The sequence below is a fragment of the Pseudophryne corroboree genome, chromosome 2 (assembly GCF_028390025.1).
Source record: "Pseudophryne corroboree isolate aPseCor3 chromosome 2, aPseCor3.hap2, whole genome shotgun sequence".
Lineage (NCBI taxonomy): Eukaryota > Metazoa > Chordata > Amphibia > Anura > Myobatrachidae > Pseudophryne > Pseudophryne corroboree.
In genome coordinates, this window is record NC_086445.1 from 344,908,363 (window position 1) to 344,928,626 (window position 20,264).

General features: G+C 46.0%; 1 protein-coding gene across 17 annotated transcripts in view; it reads left to right on the forward strand.

The window, feature by feature from the left end:
- Positions 1 to 20,264, forward strand: part of MBNL2 (muscleblind like splicing regulator 2) — a 363,660-nt gene that overhangs the window by 137,846 nt on the left and 205,550 nt on the right. Inside the window, exon 1 of one of the 17 annotated variants that reach the window (XM_063953036.1) lies at positions 11,342 to 11,582. The exons of the other annotated variants lie outside the window; for them this stretch is intronic. The gene's annotated coding sequence lies outside the window, so the exon portion shown is untranslated. Of the gene's footprint in view, positions 1 to 11,341; positions 11,583 to 20,264 lie in introns of those variants that run through there. 17 annotated transcript variants of the gene reach the window in all.

Below are 20,264 nucleotides of genomic sequence, written 5' to 3' on the forward strand. Positions count from 1 at the left end.
TGAACCGGTAAATAGTAGGTGTCTGTAACCGGGCGATATGCCGCCCATAGAGATAAATCAACATTTAAACAACATGTGAGGGAGTAATCCCGTAACTTGTAGATCTATAAAACAAACTTATGATAAGACATATCATGTCAATTGTAGGAAGAGACATAAAAAGGATATTTTCAGTTCCCCCACTCAGGGGGGAGAAAAGTCTGCAGCCTCCGAGGGCCAGAGGTGTTGGTGGGTGGATTTTGAGAAGATCTAACTCGGCTATCCACAAAGTCAGGAGTTCGACCAATCATGGCTGACGGTGGTGGCACGTGCAGATGTAGACGGTTTCGAGATGGAAATGTCCCAGTCCAGCAACAACTTCACACCTGCATCCAGAGAGGAGATTATGTAGGTCGAGTCTTCATACGAGATTATCAGTTTAACCGGGAATCCCCATCGGTAGCGGATGTCGTGGGATCTCAAAGCGAGGGTGATGGGGGTAAACGCACGTCTCTTTGCTATGGTAGCGGCTGAGAAGTCTTGGAATATTTGGAGTCCCCCTAGAGTGTCTGTGTTTTTGGATTCTCTAGCGGCCCTCATAATGCGCTCCTTGACTGGGAAGAAATGGACTCGTAGGAGGGTGTCTTTAGGGAGATCAGACGAGACGGATCGGGGTCTAGGGAGTCGGTGGATACGGTCAATCAGGAGTTCCGAGTCGTCCGCTTTTGGGAGGAGTTTCTTAAATAGGGCAGTGGCGTAGGCTTCCAGATCCGAATTAGGGACTGAGTCTGGGATGCCTCGGATTTTTATGTTGTTCCGCCTTGATCTGTCCTCCATATCCGCTAATTTGGATTTGAATTGGTCCAGATCTTGTTGTTGACGATCATGGGATGAAAGTAGGTCATTGTGAGAGGTGACCAATTCCTCCATCTTGCGTTCTAAATGGTCCGTCCTGTCTCCCAAAACGACCAGCTCAGTTTTGACCTCGCGGATGGCAGAGGTCAGATCTTTAGAAAGTTCAGATTTGAAGGCGGACAGGATCTGGCAGAGAGATCTTACGGTTAGGGGGGCATCCGACTCGCAGTCCACTCCCGATACTGAGAAAGCCGTGGACAGAACATTGGGGCCCAAGGGGTCCAATGTGGCAGAGGGAGATGATACGCTTTGTAGAGGGGATATTTGAAGGGATTTACGTGGGGGGTTAGAGACTTTCGGAGGTAATGTCTCCTTTTTCTTTGTAGGAGCCATTTCTCATCAGCAGCAGCGCACCGTAGATCACAGAGAGACGTGTTTCAAGGGAGAGACCAGACAGCTAAAGGTGATGAAACAGGGGTACTCAGTCACATTTATGGAGGTTTCGTGTTACTCAGACAGGCATGAGTGGCGGCAAGCAGGTTAGGGAGCGATCACATTGTGGAGGTCACTATGAACATTGTGGTGGAGAGTGTGATTGCAGGAACAGATCAGAGCTGGGAGAAATGCTGAGCTTGGCTGTCAGTCCTAGGTAGGATGGGATCTCGGTCCGTCCCGAGGGTGATGCGGCAGAGGTATAGGGTGTACTTTAGGCTCCGTTCACTTGGAGACTGGGGTGGGTCGCGGGGAGGATGCGAGGCTTGGTGTTCGTCGCCCGCAAGAGCTAAATCGCCTCCTCCTGCCCTTATCTGGAGTAGGTGCAGACTGCGTGGGATATAACTTTCAGCCCCTCCAATGTTGAGATAAGAGGGGTAATTGCGGTGCTGTACGGGAGACCTCTCAGACCGTTGTGCTTGGGGGGGGAGGGGTGGGCAGCTAGAGAAATGGCCACCTTATGTGGGTGGCGTTCGCGGACCTACCGTCCACTGGGTTGTTGCCGCTGACAGTTGCCCAAGGGCCTCTCCGGGACGCCGGATGCGGAGGTCTCGGTGTGACTGTGTGGCAGAGGAGATCAGCGGTGCTCAGAAGGGGGGGGACGGAGTCAGGTGAGGGCGATCGCGCGGCGGATCCCCGCACAACGCGTCCCACTCTCAGTGCACAGGTACCCAGGGGCAGGACCAGCCCGACGGGCAGGAGGCTATACGGGAGGCAAGCTGGCTGAATGTGATGCAAGCAGGGAGCGCTGCGGTCTCCCTACCTCCGGTCCGCAAGATGGCCGGCGGCAATGGACAGGCGCGCGCCCGGCTGGTACGCGGAGAGTCCTCCCTCGGCTGCAAGGCTCAGCAGCGGTCCCGTCGCGTGTCCGGCCGGAGCCCAGGTCCCAGGAGTCGCGGGATAGGGGGAGAGAGCCGTCTCTCTGTGGAGCTTCCGGGCCTTCACGCGGGGTTGGAGCCCAAACGCGGGTAAGCTCCAAACTCGAGGCCCCGGATCTTGGCTGTGAAGTAGGCCGCGGGTAGGAGAGTAGTTCAGCGGCCTCCAGATTAGGTCCCCTTATGCAGGGTATGCTCCGCAGCCCCAATGTATTATTTTCGGAGTGTTCAGGGGGAATTACATCTGCACAAATAAAGGTTTTGTGCGGGCTTAGGCAGGAGCTCAGCAGGAACAGGACCTCTCTACACAGCGTCCAGGCCACGCCCCCAACCTTCTGATACTTTAAGTACTCGGCATTCTATTTTATGGACATCTCTTGTTCAGCAGTTTTGTAGAGTTTGGATACTTTAATTCAAACTCATCTTAAGGGTATTAATATATCTTTACCTAGTAAGTCCATCTCATTATAAATGTGAGGCTTAGTATCGCCTTTTATAAACTACATTAAGTAATACATGTGATCTCACTTATCCTGAGGTAATGTCAGTATCATAAACTTGAGCTTTGGTGGCAGTCCATTCAGACCATCCTCCTGGACCAGTATGAGGAAGTCTTGATAGATAGGCTAGACTTCAGCGTGAATGCAACATGACTAAATTAGGATTCTAAGCAATAAAGGCTAACCCAGAGGTTCCCAAACTGTGTGCCGTGGCTCCCAGGGGTGCCTCGGGACACTTGCAGGGGTGCCCTGGGTTGGTGGTCCAGGACCAATTCAAATTATTCATGGTCAATATAATAGGCAAAACCAGTGCTGGTGGCTGCCAGTCATAAAATATGTGGTCAAACAGAAGCAAATCTTGTTCCTCACCACACAACTAACCCTAAGGATGACATATAAACGCGATCTACTTAATGTAATATTTGTTTCTAAATTTCTCAATAAGAAATTTTTGGCCTAGGGGTGCCTTGAAAATTTTTTGGATATTCTAGGGCGCCGTGATTCAAAAAAGTTTGGAATCCACTGGGCTAACCTGTTTGTTAACATTCTTATATGAATGCTGGACACACAGCTAATCATGGTGCTCAGATCTGGCCAGTCACAGCGGGCCTGTTAGTATGGATGAGCGATAATGGCACAGAGAGGATGACCGAAGTCCTCTACCAACCAGATTGACTAGATTGGATCATTATATGGTATTTTGGGCCTAGTTCAGACCTGATCATAGCAGCAAATTTGATTGCAGATGGGCAAAACCATGTTCACTGCAGGAGGGGGTGGCATATATAACATGTGCAGAGAGAGTTAGATTTGGGTGGTGTGTGTTAAAACTGAAATCTAAATGACAGTGTAAAAATAAAGCAGCCACTATTTACCCTGCACAGAAAAAATATAACCCACCCAAACCTCCCCCCCACCCCCTGCAGTGCATATGGTTTTGCCCATCTGCTAACAAATTTGCTGCTATGATCAAGTCTGAATTAGGCCCTATGTCAGGAAATTAACTGATTGCATCACATTGAAACCACAGACAAACTAATAATAAGCCCATTTCATTATACTGCCAAACAAACCTTAAAATCTAAATGCAATAATAAATATATTCTAGATGTTAGCTTAAATTATATATGTACCGTATATACTCGAGTATAAGTCGACCCGAATATAAGCCGAGGCACCTAATTTTACCACAAAAAACTGGGAAAACTTATTGACTCGAGTATAAGCCTAGGGTGGGAAATGCAGCTCTAGCCGTACACATCCATTCGCACAGCGAGCATGTTGATGCGCAAGAAAAGATTTATATATACACACGTACACACACAAACATATAATATGCACACACACACATGTAACTGCATGTATACAGTATTTGGCGGCTCCAGCATCTGATACAACACTACATACACATGTATAATTGCAGCCCTGTATGAGGAGTAACTTGCCGCCCACTCCCCAGGCATGGAGGGGTCTAACATACATGCCAGCAGCCCCCGGCCAGGGCACATCAGCTCTTTGCTGCTTGTACATTATTCAGGACACTACCAAATTGCATAGATAAACTGGTGGTACCTGAAACACAGCACAGGATCCCAAACGACACTCAGCATGGTCCTAACATCCGGGAGTCGGGAGGACGTTCTTTTTACTTCTAGTGGTTGTTCAGCCTCAGCGGTGCCAGCCACTGATTGGATGGTTCCGCCATCAGCCATCAAAAAGTGAGAGGGGCTGTATTTGGGGCGGCTGTTTGGCTGCAGCTGCTGTCATTCAGGCCAGCTGGGAGGGAGGAACGACTATTGGTGCTGCTGTCCTGCAGAGCTATCAGCCGTCACTAGGAAGTTAAGCAGCTGGGCCATGAGATACTGCACTGTTGATGCTCTCCGCAGCCGCACTTTACATGCACAGATCGGGAAAGGCTGAGCTGTGTAACTTTGAAGCTGTGTGTGTTAGCGGCAACGGTGGTGAGGTCCGGCCGGGTGACTGTTCAGCAAGAGCAGCAGCGGCGGCAGTGCAGCGCGTATCTCACTTGCTGAACAGTCACCCGGCCGGACCTCACCGCCGTTACCGCTAACACACACAGCTTCAAAGTTACACAGCTCAGCCTTTCCCGATCTGTGCATGTAAAGTGCGGCTGCGGTGATGTCACTGAGAACGGGCCGTGGCTACTAATAAGAAAGGGGTCCTGTCCAGCAAGACTCCAGCCCAATACACCGCTGGCGGGTGGCATGCGACCCGGGCCCTCCACTCGCTGTCAGAGAGGCCGGGCCCGGGACAGTTGTGGCCCCAGCACCCCCTTGATGCCGGCACTGGCCGCTCAACCGGAAGCAGGAACTTTTGATTGTGGTCCTGGAGCATCACTCGAGTATAAGCCGAGGGGGGGCTTTTTCAGCACAAAAAATGTGCTGAAAAACTCGGCTTATACTCGAGTATATACGGTAGTTCAATTTTATAATCAAACTTATTATTCAAATTCCACAAAATAGTAAAATTGTGTTCTGGTTAATGTGGGAAAAACTCTTTAGCAACCAACCTGTCATATTGGGAAAGCTACACACCCCACATAAACACAGCTGTAATTTTCCTTTATTTATATATGCGTACAGTACAGTTCCATCCCTTTGTCTATACTTAGGAGCATTATTTTTCATTATTATTCTTTGTGCATTAAGGATTGTTTTATTAAAAAGGGTTATGTGTGGCCATTAGGAAACTACTGCTTGTGTCTCTGGTACAAGGTGCTTTGGGCTATGCAAAATAAATGTCAACAAAACACCTTAAAAGGGGTAGATATATTGTGCATTTTACTTGATAGCATTGCTGGAGCAGTTTGTAATGCTTTTAGGCTATCTACCTTGTAGGATATTTTCCAGATGGGACACTTAAGCAATACAAATCCTTTTAATGGCAGTCACTAGCTCTTTGGAAGTACCACTAGCAGCTCAGAGCCAGCTAGTGTGATTTTTATTTATTTATTTTTTAGTATAACTACAGTTACTGTAATGTCAGGTTCTAATAATAATAGATGTTCAGCATGGTCACTTTAATAAAAATGAATGACATCTTTCAAGTGAAATGTACTATACAACAAGGATTGCTGTTCATATGTGGGCAATTATGTGCACTATTCACACTTAATGGAGGGTCCCATTGTATATGCAAAATAAGCCCCACTGGAGACAAATAAGAAATACCCACCTAAGTTATAATCAATGTAATATGCAGCATAGGAGGGCTACCTTTGGGTTACAGCTTTTGCCCAACTAAGTGGCAACTAAGTGGTAGGAAAATATATAAGCAAAAGCCAGAGTGCGAAGATTGCCTATTCATGAAGTCTTTTTATTGTACATCTCAGCAAATCTTTACTTTAATGAAGGACACACAATAGTGCCCATGGACCGGCTAGCTTTTCACTGAGATGCCCACAATTTTATTGGTGCAATGGCCAGGCTGAGCAGAACAAAACTAGTAAGTGTAGTTTGTTGATATTAATTGGTTACAGATGTGTCTTCATACACTATTGCTGCAGTCACACCAAACATCCTTTCTCAGATCCCAACTTGCTCTGAGCATCTTTTTCGCATGAATGTGCGTCTTAATTGCAGTGCAATGCGACAAAACCGTTTCACAAGACAGCACTGATTAATAGGCTATGAGGCACTTGTATATCTGTGTGCGACTAAATCTAAATCTGTAGTAAGATGCACATTTGGGCGAAAAAGAAGCTCAGTGCAAGTTGGGATGTGTGTGCAACTCACCGGCCAATTCTCCAGATACGTCAATCTGAGAATTGCCGCCAGTGACTTACGGGTTACTTCCGACACTGTATCTGCCACCTCCAAGAGTTTTACTGGGCGATGCCACGCCCACAGTGTCTCTTCGGTTGCGCTTTACCAGAATACACTTTAAAAATTCAGTAACGGGGACCTCGCAAGGCGTAGGCATAAGAACACAGAAATCAGAATGAGAAATTAGGTTTTAATTTCAAGAATAAGAATACTTCAGAGCTTACGGTTACAAAAAAGATAGTTACAGAGTATAATAGATTATAGTTAATGGATGGTGTAATGGTTAGCATTACTGCCTCACAGCACTGAGGTCATGGCTTCGATTCCCACCATGGTTCTAACTGTGTGGAGTTTGTATATTCTCCCCGTACTTGCGTGGGTTTCCTCCGGGTACTCCAGTTTCCTCCCACAATCCAAAAATATACTGGTAGGTTAATTGGATCCCAATAAAAAAATAACCCTAGCGTGAATGTGTGTGAGTGCACATGTGATAGGGAATATAGGTTGTAAGCTCCACTGGTGCAGGGTCTGATGTGAATGGCCAAATACTCTCTGTAAAGCGCTGCAGAATATGTGTGTGCTATATAAATAACTGGTAATAAATAAATAAGACACATTAATCTGTGCAGTCTTGTGTATCAAATTTGTTGCATTGAGATTAAGATGCCCATTCAGGCGAAAAAAATACTAGTGTTTGGCACAGTTCACTTGTGCCAGTTGTATGAGAACACATCTGTCCCTAGCTCTGTGTCGCCACTGCTCCCTCCCTTTGAGTGCATATCATCATAAAACTGTACCCCAGGAGGTGGATGGGTGGGCAAGAGCACCATGACCAGAGCAGCAAGGCACTAACTGGAACAGCCTAAGGATGCTCCGAGCAGTGTGCAGGGTGTGTGGCGGATGCTCCAGCTGGCATTGCAGCAGCAATACTGGCCACAAGGTTTTGTTCCAGGTACCCTACTAGCCAGATGCAGGGAACAAAGGTCTGCAACGTTGCTGCCCCCAGGCCTCCAGTCTGTGCTGCGTCACCGCTTGCATACCCCTAGTGATGGCCCTGCCTGTTTACTACACATTCCGTACATATACTGTAAATATATTTCACTGGTGTCAGCAGCTGGGACAAAAGTGTTCACTATTAGGATGGAGGGACAGTCCCATAAAAGCTGCATTGTTAGCTGGATGTCTTTATGTGTTATAATGAAACTGACAAAAATTAAAGTGCAACAACTTTATTTTATACATTTCTTGTGTAAATAATATATAAATACCATCGGGGAGGGTTGGGGTTAGACTGTGGGGAGGGGGAGTTTTAGGGTCAGGCTTCGGCTAGGGAGAGTTAGGGTTGGGGGATAGGGTTAAAATACTTACCTAACAGGTGTCAGGATTGCGCTTGTCGGGATGTCACTGTCTGTATTCTGACCACCTTCAACCCAAGTGACGGAATCCTGATACCATCCTATCTATATAGATATGCGTGTATATACAGATACCGATCTCTCTTTACCTATATACATCTCACCCACTATATATCTCTCTCTATATATAGCTATAAATATAGATACATAGTAATGTGATGAAAATGTTCACACATATAACATTGCCAGCTGCAGAACACACTGGGCATCATTCAGATCTGATCGCTGGGCTGCTATTTTTGCTGTCCTGCGTTCAGATAGTCGCTGTCTCCAGGGGGAGTGTATATTCGCAGTGCGAGTGTGCGTTCCTATGTGTATGCCGAGCTGTGAAAATCCAGTGTGTGCAGTCTCTGCGCAGCCCAGCACTTACATCTCCAGTGCGATAGAATCGTAGCTGATGTCAGACACCCTTCCTGAAAACACTTGGGCACGCCTGCGTTTTTCCGGACACTCCCTGTAAACGCTCAGTTGCCACCCACTAACGCCTCTTCCTGTCAATCGCCTTGCGAACGCCCGTGCGATCAGATTTTTCGCACCATCCCGTCGCTGACCGGCGATGCCCGTTGTTGTTGTCTGACGCACGTGCGCATTGCGGTGCATATACGCATGCACAGTTAGGGCCTGATCGCCAACTGTGCAAAAACGCACCTCAGCGATCAGATCTGAATGACCCCCACTGTCTCCATGTGTCCACACTTTCATGACTGATACAAGCTATACACAGCTCAAATGTTCTTTCCTCTAGGAGAGCAAGTAGAATGTTTATTTGATGGAAGCTTGTGGATTGTCTAATATGGGAGGCTTAGCAGTGACACCAGTATAGGCTGCTAATTTGTTTAACGTTTTGCACATTAATGGAACCTTACACACATAGGGGATGTGAATTTACTGATGACAACAAACCATTCTGGAAATCTGATTATGTGCAAACATTATGAAAATGATAGAATACGTAATAACCTATTATGCATGCTGATCCTGGTAGACCTTTTAACAAGCTGAGAAATATTAATAGTAATATATTAGTATGGATGCATGATTATAGAATTTATACATTTTCAGCAGCTGCCTGCAGGCTGCAGCACCACAGTGCTGTGTCTTTGTCACGAAACTCAGTCAGACAGTTCTCAGTTCACAATGCCACTCCCGACGAGCTGACCAGCCATGCTTCTGTTTCTTCCAACTAATGCTGTGCCACAAGACTTATAACAAACGCCCAGCCAGCTGCATGCCTGCACTTCTCCTCCCAGTCCCCGCTTGTCCCCCAGAACCTGCTGATGCTGAAGATGCTGCTCATCCGGAGCCAGCTGCTGAGAGGGAGACTCGCAATGATATCATCATCTCACGAGACCTAAGCAGTGACTGGAAGTCACGGCCAGGTGACACACACATACCCCACCACCACCACCACGCGGGGGGCCCGACCTACCATTCGGCCACCCGCCCGCTGATTTTTATTTTAAAAAAAAAGGCTGCTAGTGTGCTCTGGATAGGCCCCCCCCTGGCATGCCCGGGTAATCTGTACCCGCTCCCCTCTTCTCTCTGCGCCACTGCCTGCATCTCTTCCAGTGTTTGTAGCAGAAGCAGGGGCTGCAGATAGTCTGCGACATTGCAGGGACTATATTGGTGGAGTCCTGCAGTGTTTAATGACAACCACAAGCGGTAACCGCTGAATATTTATCTTACAGCTGTCATTATGCACTGCTGGACTTCCATCAATCAGAGTTACCATATACTGTAGTTGTAACTCTCCCCACCATCTGCTTTCTGGTATAAAAACTGGAATAAAGACCCTTCAGTTGCAGTTATTATTATTATTATTATTATCCTTTATTTATATGGCGATCTGCAGCGCCCAAATACAGAGTAAACAAATAAGCTAAACATGAAGACAGTGACTTAAAGTTCAATACAATATAGGACAAGTACACGGTATATAAACATAGCTGCGTCAGTAAACAGCACTGAAATAAGTAGAATGGTAGAAACCGAAGGGAGTATTGAAAAGAAGATCAGTTTATAAGAGACGTAAAAGCGCATGAGGGAAGAGGACCCTGCTCGTGAGAGCTTACATTCTAAAGATATTGTAATAATGTTACTCCCACCAGGGCTTGTCACTGAAGTTATACACAATTGGAAAGAAGGGACATGTGTGAGAATAGCTGCATGGGTGAAGTTCTTTATTGGGGGTTTACTGGTTCTGGTTGGTTGTATTAGGCATTAGTTTTACAGTCATACCGTTTATAGTATACCCTTGGACGTAAATGTACCAATGTGGTGTGGGAAAGGTTTTAAAAAACGATTTGGGAGAATGACACAATTCAGCTGTACTTCACGATAGGAGTGTCACTACTGTCACTATCCTAAGGAATTCTCTGACACCGTTTTGATGAACTACACGTCTAAGCATACCATGCTATGTGGAGAATGCGAACAGCATTAGATGTGATCATGATAGTTAAACGTGACTATTAAAATAACTGTATTCAAGTCGGCATTTATGCGTTGCCTAGATTTGCGGTGTTACTGCTGGTGTTTTAATGCTGAAAATGACGTGGCCATTGAATTGGAATACATATGTTTCACCAGTGGCCGGTGTCCTGCCTGTCATGATCCTGACATCGGGATCCCGGCCACCAGTATGCCGGCAGCAGGGCAAGCGCTAGAAAGCCCCTTGCGGACTCGCTGCACTCGCCATGCTGCGGGCACAGTGGCTCACTGCGCTCTTCACAGGTTATATTCTCCCTCTGTGGGTGTCGTGGACACCCATAGAGGGAAAAAAGCCTGTGGCGCCAGTATTCTGGCAGCGGCATTTCACTGTCTGTCGGGATTCCGGCATCGGCATTGTGACCGCCGGGATCCCGACAGGTGGTCTCGTGATCGCCTCCCATTGAATCTTAGTCCAGTCCTTTAAGGGAGTTCTTATTGATGATTTTTTATGACAGATGGTTAATCAACAACAACAAAACATGGCTGCAACAAATGTATTAATTGGAATGCAGTAAGCATATAACCAGCATTGTCACTGCAAAATATATGAGAAGACTGTCATTAATGATCTGCATTTCAAGTTGCGGTGCAGAAAGCACTCTTGTTTACTCGGCAGGATCCAGACAGGCAACAATTTCACTGCAGCTGTTGCTGAGTTACAGGTCTTATCACCTTCAAGCAGCCACTGAGGATTGTGGGACTTGTATTTTTGCAGCAGCTGGAATGCTGAAGGTGGCCTACCCCTGCAGTGGAGTGATGCGGATGCTATCATTTGATCCTGATATGGGTGACGCTGACATTCTGTAAAGGAAATTCCATTTTCATCAGTATGGATGCTCTGTTGTTTTTGCACTGTAGTTCTGCTGTATTGCAGTGTCACTCACAATCACAGAGCCAGTGAAGAGAAGCCAGGGAGCAGCAACTGGCATCTTATTGGTTCCTGTGTGCTGGGAGGGATTAGAAGAAAGGGCTGCAATTTTCCAGCAACACCGTATAAACCATCTCTCTCTGCTTCATCATCTGATGGGAAAATCCCCTGGAAGGGCAAGGCATCTCCGAGCGTGCCAAAAAAGATAGGGACAATACAGTATTTGCTGCAGATAATACCTTAGTGTAGTGATAGAGATGCTGCTGCTGCATTTGATGGAGCTGTGTATGGACTGTGTAGCGGCATATCAAGTGCTGTGAAAGGTAAGAGGATTTGTTAGTGTCCCTGAATGTAATAACAGTTTGCTGCAGTCTGCTGCATACAGAATGTTGCTTACACGAGTCAGGATTAGCCTTATAGTGCAAAGACTAGGGCAAACAGCCAGATCTATAAACTAGGAATAACAGATGGCTTCCTAACAAATGTTCTGCTATGTTTTGCTCTGCACGTTTACCTTTCAATTTATGGTACTTTGTGGGTCTAAGCAACATATAAAAACACCTTATGCTTTGCAGTTATATATTACAGTATTGACATGAGAAGATGATTAGATGTTGCAATCAATTTAGTTGCAGAATTGCAAAGGATGATTTACATTTTCCTTTCTAGATAATGAAAATAAAAATGCAGATGCTCAATACAGCGCCTGTAGGTCACAACCTAGCAATGTTGTGTTGCTTTTTATTACATCACGTACTTTGAACTGTAGCTATAAAATAAAGACTGGTGGGCTACAGGTTCTCTTATTATGGCATTTCTATATTTTTATCTTCTGGGTTGTAAGTGGATTAGCTATGGTAATAAACTTACTGCAATTATGCTATGTTCATACAATATTAATGAGAACACACAGCCAGCAGAATAAATTAATGAGAACAGATTTTTGTTTTGAAAGCACTGCTATGTTGCTTTTAGCTCCTAACTTTCTAGCTTTCTGCCAGTCATGGCGTGATATAAGGAAGGTTTTTTTGAAATTGGCATTTCTGTAGCAAAGGACGTATTTAAAAATAAGTCAAGTATTGTCCTTCCTGTAGTCTGTCAAGGCAGGCTAGGCCTCCAGTGCATGACAGTATACTTGTGCAGCCATGATTGCTACTTGACAGAGCAGGATCCTTTGGAAATAAAATGTTGAAGGTATGGAATTCAGGACATAAACCAGAGCAGCTTTTATTAGTGAGACACTATGTATTTTAGATGTGTGTACGTGTATATATGTTTATACAAACAGAGCAGTGTGTGTGTATGTTAATATAAACAGGTTATATACACATATATATGTGTGTGTGTGTGTGTGTGTGTGTGTGTGTATAAATATATGTGTGTGTGTGTATATATATATATATATATATATATATATATATACACACATACACACACACACTCTCTCTCTCTCTCTCTCTTTCAGGTTAAACTCTATTATAAATGCTTTCCGCTTTAAACAAAATCCTTCACTGCAGTTCCAAAGAGTCACTTTGTAATAGTGGGAGCAGTCGACTGCAGAACCTCTGCAGTGAGCTTGTCTTAATTGCTATGCCAACAATATAGGGAATAAGATTCTTGTATTATGAGCACAGATCACATGAATAATGACTTAACAAAACTATTAGTGGAAATTAGTTTGTTATTAGTTCTGAAACAAACAGTAGTCTACCGTATATACCATTCATTATAAAAAAAAAAAAAAAATATATTATATATATATATATATATATATATTTCTCTGACGTCCTAGTGGATGCTGGGAACTCCGTAAGGACCATGGGGAATAGCGGCTCCGCAGGAGACTGGGCACAAAAGTAAAAGCTTTAGGACTACCTGGTGTGCACTGGCTCCTCCCCCTATGACCCTCCTCCAAGCCTCAGTTAGATTTTTGTGCCCGGCCGAGAAGGGTGCACACTAGGGGCTCTCCTGAGCTTCTTAGTGAAAGTTTAAGTTTAGGTTTTTTATTTTCAGTGAGACCTGCTGGCAACAGGCTCACTGCATCGAGGGACTAAGGGGAGAAGAAGCGAACTCACCTGAAGTGCAGAGTGGATTGGGCTTCTTAGGCTACTGGACACCATTAGCTCCAGAGGGACCGAACACAGGCCCAGCCTCGGAGCTCGGTCGAGCCGCGCCGCCGGCCCCCTTACAGAGCCAGAAGCAAGAAGAGGTCCGGAAAAATCGGCGGTAGAAGACATCAGTCTTCAACAAGGTAGCGCACAGCACTGCAGCTGTGCGCCATTGTTACTCAGGCACACTTCACACTCCGGTCACTGAGGGTGCAGGGTGCTAGGGGGGGGCGCCCTGAGCAGCAATGTAAAACACCTTGGCTGGCATAAATACACAACATATAACCCCCAGGGCTATATGGATGTATTTTAACCCCTGCCAGAACTCACCTAAAAAGCGGGAGAAAAGGCCGCTGAGAAGGGGGCGGAGCCTATCTCCTCAGCACACGGGCGCCATTTTCCATCACAGCTCCGCTGGAAGGACGTCTCCCTGACTCTCCCCTGCAGTCCTGCACTACAGAAAAGGGTAAAAAAGAGAGGGGGGCACTAATTTGGCGCAGTTTTGATACTAACAGCAGCTATAAAGGGAAAAGCACATTTTATAGTGGTATTCCTGTCTATATATAGCGCTCTGGTGTGTGCTGGCATACTCTCCCTCTGTCTCCCCAAAGGGCTAGTGGGGTCCTGTCCTCTATCAGAGCATTCCCTGTGTGTGTGCGGTGTGTCGGTACGATTGTGTCGACATGTTTGAGGAGGAAAATGAGATGGAGGCGGAGCAATTGCCTATTATACAGTTGTCACCCCCTAGGGAGTCGACACCTGAGTGGATGAGCTTATGGAAGGAATTGCGTGATAGTGTCAGCTCTTTACGACAGACAGTTGACGACATGAGACAGCCGGCTACTCAGCTTGTGCCTGTCCAGGGGTCTCAAACGCCATCAGGGGCTTTAAAACGCCCGTTACCTCAAATGGCAGACACAGACACGGATACTGACTCCAGTGTCGATGATGAGGAGACATACGTGACTTCCACTAGGGCCACACGTTACATGATTGAAGCAATGAAAAATGTATTGCATATCTCTGATAATACAAGTACCACTAAAAAGGGTATTATGTTTGGTGAGAAAAAACTGCCTGTAGTTTTTCCTGTATCCGAGGAATTAAATGAAGTGTGTGATGAGGCGTGGGTTTCCCCTGATAAAAAACTGATAATTCCTAAAAGGTTATTGGCATCGTACCCTTTCCTGCCAGAGGATAGGGCACGTTGGGAAACACCCCCTAGGGTGGATAAAGCGCTCACACGCTTGTCTAAACAGGTAGCACTACCCTCTCCTGATACGGCCGCCCTAAAGGAACCTGCCGATAGAAAGCGGGAGAATATCCTAAAATGTATATACTCTCACACGGGTGTTATACTGCGACCAGCAATCGCCTCAGCCTGGATGTGCAGTGCGGGCCTGGCGTGGTCGGATTCCCTGACTGAAAATATTGATACCCTAGATAGGGACAGTATATTACTGACTATAGAGCATTTGAAGAATGCATTTCTATATATGCGTGATGCACAGAGGGATATTTGCCGACTGGCATCAAGAGTTAGCGCGCTGTCCATTTCTGCAAGAAGAGGTTTATGGACGCGGCAGTGGTCAGGCGATGCGGATTCTAAAAGGCACATGGAAGTATTGCCTTATAAGGGGGAGGAGTTATTTGGGGTAGGTCTATCAGACCTGGTAGCCACGGCAACTGCTGGAAAATCCACATTTTTATCCCAGGTAGCTTCTCAACCTAAGAAGACGCCGTATTATCAGGCGCAGTCCTTTCGGCCCCATAAGGGCAAGCGGGCAAAAGGCGCCTCATTTCTGCCCCGTGGCAGAGGGAGAGGGAAAAGGCTGCAACAAACAGCCAGTTCCCAGGAACAAAAGCCCTCTCCCGCCTCCGCAAAGTCCTCAGCATGACACTGGGGCTTTACAAGCGGACTCAGGCACGGTGGGGGCCCGTCTCAAGAAGTTCAGTGCGCAGTGGGCCCACTCGCAAGTGGACCCCTGGATCCTTCAAGTGGTATCTCAGGGGTACAAATTGGAATTCGAGACGTCTCCCCCTCGCCGTTTTCTAAAGTCTGCTTTACCGACGTCTCCCTCAGACAGGGAGGCAGTATTGGAAGCCATTCACAAGCTGTATTCCCAGCAGGTGATAATCAAGGTACCCCTCCTACAACAGGGAAAGGGGTACTATTCCACACTATTTGTGGTACCGAAGCCGGACGGCTCGGTGAGACCAATTTTAAACCTAAAATCCTTGAACACTTACATACAAAGGTTCAAATTCAAGATGGAGTCACTCAGAGCAGTGATTGCAAACCTGGAAGAAGGGGACTATATGGTGTCTCTGGACATCAAAGATGCTTACCTACATGTCCCAATTTACCCTTCTCACCAAGGGTACCTCAGGTTTGTGGTACAGAACTGTCACTATCAGTTTCAGACGCTGCCGTTTGGATTGTCCACGGCACCCCGGGTCTTTACCAAGGTAATGGCCGAAATGATGATACTCCTTCGAAGGAAGGGAGTTTTAGTTATCCCTTACTTGGACGATCTCCTGATAAGGGCAAGATCCAGGGAACAGTTGGAAGTCGGGGTAGCACTATCTCAGATAGTGCTGCGCCAGCACGGTTGGATTCTCAATATTCCAAAATCACAGCTGATCCCGACGACACGACTTCTATTCCTAGGGATGATCCTGGACACAGTCCAGAAAAAGGTGTTTCTCCCGGAGGAGAAAGCCAGGGAGTTATCCGAACTAGTCAGAAATCTCCTAAAACCAGGCCAAGTCTCAGTGCATCAATGCACAAGGGTCCTGGGAAAGATGGTGGCTTCTTACGAAGCAATCCCATTCGGCAGATTCCACGCAAGAACCTTCCAGTGGGATCTGCTAGACAAATGGTCCGGGTCGCATCTTCAGATGCATCAGCGGATAATCTTGTCACCAAGGACAAGGGTGTCTCTCCTGTGGTGGTTGCAGAGTGCTCATCTTCTAGAGGGCCGCAGATTCGGCATTAAGGACTGGGTCCTGGTGACCACGGATGCCAGCCTGAGAGGCTGGGGAGCAGTCACACAGGGAAGAAATTTCCAGGGCTTGTGGTCAAGCCTGGAGACATTACTTCACATAAATATCCTGGAGCTAAGGGCCATCTACAATGCTCTAAGCCTAGCAAGACCTCTGCTTCAAGGTCAGCCGGTGCTGATCCAGTCAGGCAACATCACGGCAGTCGCCCACGTAAACAGACAGGGCGGCACGAGAAGCAGGAGGGCAATGACAGAAGTTGCAAGGATTCTCCGCTGGGCGGAAAATCATGTGATAGCACTGTCAGCAGTGTTCATTCCGGGAGTGGACAACTGGGAAGCAGACTTCCTCAGCAGACACGACCTCCACCCGGGGGAGTGGGGACTTCACCCAGAAGTCTTCCACATGATTGTGAACCGTTGGGAAAAACCAAAGGTGGACATGATGGCGTCCCGCCTCAACAAAAAACTAGACAGGTATTGCGCCAGGTCAAGGGACCCTCAGGCAATAGCTGTGGACGCTCTGGTAACACCGTGGGTGTACCAGTCAGTGTATGTGTTCCCTCCTCTGCCTCTCATACCCAAGGTACTGAGAATCATAAGAAGGAGAGGAGTAAGGACTATACTCGTGGCTCCGGATTGGCCAAGAAGGACTTGGTACCCGGAACTTCAAGAGATGCTCACAGAGGACCCGTGGCCTCTACCTCTAAGAAAGGACCTTCTCCAGCAGGGACCCTGTCTGTTCCAAGACTTACCGCGGCTGCGTTTGACGGCATGGCGGTTGAACGCCGGATCCTAAAGGAAAAAGGCATTCCGGATGAAGTCATCCCTACCCTGATCAAAGCCAGGAAGGATGTAACCATACAGCATTATCACCGTATTTGGCGTAAATATGTTGCGTGGTGCGAGGCCAGGAAGGCCCCTACAGAGGAATTTCAACTGGGTCGTTTCCTGCATTTCCTGCAAACAGGACTGTCTATGGGCCTAAAATTAGGGTCCATTAAGGTTCAAATTTCGTCCCTGTCGATTTTCTTCCAGAAAGAACTGGCTTCAGTTCCTGAAGTTCAGACGTTTGTCAAGGGGGTACTGCATATACAGCCTCCTTTTGTGCCTCCAGTGGCACCTTGGGATCTCAATGTAGTTTTGGGGTTCCTAAAATCACATTGGTTTGAACCACTCTCCACTGTAGACTTAAAATATCTCACTTGGAAAGTGGTAATGCTGTTAGCCCTGGCTTCAGCCAGGCGTGTCTCAGAATTGGCGGCTTTATCCTATAAAAGCCCTTACCTAATTTTTCATACGGACAGGGCAGAATTGAGGACTCGTCCTCAATTTCTCCCTAAGGTGGTTTCAGCGTTTCACTTGAACCAGCCTATTGTGGTACCTGCGGCTACTAGGGACTTGGAGGACTCCAAGTTGCTGGACGTAGTCAGGGCCCTGATAATATATGTTTCCAGGACGGCTTGAGTCAGGAAATCTGACTCGCTCTTTATCCTGTATGCACCCAACAAGCTGGGTGCTCCTGCTTCTAAGCAAACTATTGCTCGTTGGATTTGTAGTACAATTCAGCTTGCACATTCTGTGGCAGGCCTGCCACAGCCAAAATCTGTAAAAGCCCATTCCACAAGGAAGGTGGGCTCATCTTGGGCGGCTGCCCGAGGGGTCTCGGCTTTACAACTTTGCCGAGCAGCTACTTGGTCAGGGGCAAACACGTTTGCTAAATTCTACAAATTTGATACCCTGGCTGAGGAGGACCTGGAGTTCTCTCATTCGGTGCTGCAGAGTCATCCGCACTCTCCCGCCCGTTTGGGAGCTTTGGTATAATCCCCATGGTCCTTACGGAGTTCCCAGCATCCACTAGGACGTCAGAGAAAATAAGAATTTACTTACCGATAATTCTATTTCTCGTAGTCCGTAGTGGATGCTGGGCGCCCATCCCAAGTGCGGATTGTCTGCAATACTTGTACATAGTTATTGTTACAAAAATCGGGTTATTATTGTTGTGAGCCATCTTTTCAGAGGCTCCTCTGTTATCATGCTGTTAACTGGGTTCAGATCACAGGTTGTACGGTGTGATTGGTGTGGCTGGTATGAGTCTTACCCGGGATTCATAATCCTTCCTTATTGTGTACGCTCGTCCGGGCACAGTATCCTAACTGAGGCTTGGAGGAGGGTCATAGGGGGAGGAGCCAGTGCACACCAGGTAGTCCTAAAGCTTTTACTTTTGTGCCCAGTCTCCTGCGGAGCCGCTATTCCCCATGGTCCTTACGGAGTTCCCAGCATCCACTACGGACTACGAGAAATAGAATTATCGGTAAGTAAATTCTTATTATATATATATATATATATATATATATATATATATATACAGACTAGCAGTTTGGTGACCATATAAAAGAAGAAAAGTGAAGGCTGAGTTTATACAGGCCAGATAAATTTGCTGTCATTTGTAAAACTTCACTCCCTTGAAAAAAGCAAAAAAATTTATTTTATCAAAATTACTCCATTTATCTTTGTAGAAGAGACACAGTTGTACTTTTTTTTTCTTTTTTCTTTTCTTAAAGCTGCTATTAATTAATTGCAGGTGCTAAATGACATGTAAATTACCATAGCAACCACAGTCATATGACATATGCAGTGAGCAGAGAGGTTTTGGAATATTCCTCTTCTCAGCATGCATATTCCTACCGTAATCCATTGCTCACTCCTTCCTTCCAGTGCATAACATTACCAATTAAGAGGAATACTTTTGTTTTTGCAGTGGCATATCCATTCTCCGCCAGAGTGATTTTTTTCCAATGATGCTTTTATACAGATCACCAAAATCCAAGGTAGCTTTTAATATCTGTAATAAATTACAGCAGGTACACATTTGTCGTGAAAATAAGCTTTCACGACGAGGGCCCTCTTCCGTCATGTGCTTATCCTTTTATTACTTTAATAATCTTCAACTGCACCAAATCCCACAGTTTTCTGCCACCGATACTTATTTCAGTGTAATCTGCAGATGTTATTCAACCTGTACTGGTCCTGTACTGTCTTCAACTGTAAGTCGCTGTGTTCCTGTTTTGATTATTTGTTTATGTACTCTGTAATTGGGCGCTGGAGAACCCTTGTGGCGCTATATCGCGATATAAATAAAGAATAATAATAATAATACAACAGCTTTAATGCTAAAGGCTGGGGGGTTGACAGTGAAACTCACTATTTATAGAGATATGTTCATAAATACTGTGGTGTGTGTATATATGTTTGTGTATATGTGTGTGTGTGTGTGTGTGTGTGTGTGTGTGTGTGCCAATATATAAATAAATGTGTTATTGTAAGGGTCCAAGGTTAAATTGTGCTGGGGTGTTTGCTGGACTGTAAGTCAGAATCATGTACCAATTCCTGGAAGTTACATTGCCATTTGTGTTTAGTTCTCCATGTTTCAGTGGTCAACCTTTTATCAAGCAGTAAAAATTTAGTCAGGCTTGGTTTTACCTTTTAAATTACTGCCATTTCAAATTTACATGATAATCGCCAAGATTGCGCTAGGTCACGGAAATCTCTACTTATTACATATGCAACATAGCATAATTTCTTGAGCTAAAATGACACCACACTCAGTGACGTCACTCCCATATAAACCTTCTTGCAAACCCAAATAGGTGAATCTCCAGCGGTTCCTTAATGATTGCATTTATAAAGTCAAGAGCACTTTAAAGCATATACAGGGTGAGGCAAAAAAAACTCCCAGATTTAAAAGGTTGACAAAAAACGCATGGTAAATACTATTCATAATTGTAGTACATAATCTAAAAGTGCATGGAATACAGTTTATTTTCAATTGGTTTTGAATATGAGATCATCCAGACGGTGGCCTCCATTCATTATACACATTTCTGAAGTTTTG